The sequence below is a fragment of the Triturus cristatus genome, chromosome 8 (genome assembly GCF_964204655.1).
Source record: "Triturus cristatus chromosome 8, aTriCri1.1, whole genome shotgun sequence".
Classification (NCBI taxonomy): Eukaryota; Metazoa; Chordata; class Amphibia; order Caudata; family Salamandridae; genus Triturus; species Triturus cristatus.
The window spans coordinates 646,612,310-646,613,596 of NC_140591.1; the positions used below are offsets into that span (position 1 = coordinate 646,612,310).

Below are 1,287 nucleotides of genomic sequence, written 5' to 3' on the forward strand. Positions count from 1 at the left end.
ACTATCTCTCTGCTAATGGCAGAAGACGTTTTGGTGTCAGTCAGCCTTTTTTTAATTTAAACACACTGTTGCTCGCCAAACACTCACATAGGTTGTTGATGCTAGAAGGTCATGTCTGTCACAATTCATTTGCTGATGTGCACAGGATTCACATTACAAGCAAGTGAAAAATTGGGTGGCGGAGGAAGGCTGGAAAAATGTACCTACTCTTTGACAGCAATGCCTGCCAATCGTAGAAGGTCCATTTCATGTTGTGTTCGTCCACTGCCTGTGGTTTTGAATACCTACATTTTGTCCCACTTTTGATAAAATAGATGCGGATGTGAAACAAGTAATGTTGCAGGTAAAAGCTGCAACCAGTTCAAAACAAAGGATTAAAAGCTGAATGTATGAAGAGCAAAGATGTGTTTAACTTTGCTCATAGAGCAAGTATCTTCTTGATTACATGAAACACAGTCTTATTCATTAAGGATCATATTCTTGGATTGTAGTTTGTCCATTTCTTGTCCAATCATTCCTTCTACTGTATCACATTGGGTAAGGAGATCCTGCACCATTTTCACTAAGGTCTTTCTTTTTTGTCAACAGTCACTGAAATTATCTGGCACACTCACAGCATCAATCTGTTCTAGGAGTTTCATGAATTGCTCTACTGCTGAGTGCATTAGCTTGTTCAACTTTTTAAGAGCTTCCATTCAGAGATCTTTGGCTAGCCTTTCTGAAGGCTCGTAAACTCCTTTTTCATTTCTTCCAGTTTGTTGTCTCTTAGCTCTACAGACTTCTCCAAATCTTTAAGCTTCCTTAATTCTGCATCCTCCTCTGGACTGTTTCTTTTTCCAATCAACAGAACTTTGCATCCATTTTTTACTCCAAGTGCAGACAGTGGCTTCTCCATCTCTTTCAGAGATTTTCCTTTGTAGATCAATTACTGAAAACTCAGAGGGACTCCAGGGATCTGCTCAAGCATTACAGCCATGTCTTGCAAGGTGGGTTAAGGGCCCTCCTCCTGGGCCACAATCTGAAGTTTATGCTTTTCATTGCAGTAGGACACAGTGACGTTCACAGAGCCAGACATTGGGGCATATATACAAGCCCCTATCGCAATTTTTTCCGATGTTCCTGTGGCGATAGGGGATCCAGCTTATTTACAAGGCAGTGTTAAGCCACTTAACGCGGCTTAACGCTGCCTTGTAAATAAGACCCCCTTTCACGCTATGCTTAGCGAGAAAGGGGTGGACAGTGGGTGTTGCGGTGGGCGTACCACCGCAACACCCATTCATTTTGACG

General features: G+C 42.2%; 1 pseudogene; it reads right to left on the reverse strand.

Annotated features, from left to right (window-relative positions):
* Positions 1-458: 458 nt before the first annotated feature.
* On the reverse strand, positions 459-1,075 carry LOC146802512 (BAG family molecular chaperone regulator 1 pseudogene; annotated as a pseudogene).
* Positions 1,076-1,287: the final 212 nt, after the last annotated feature.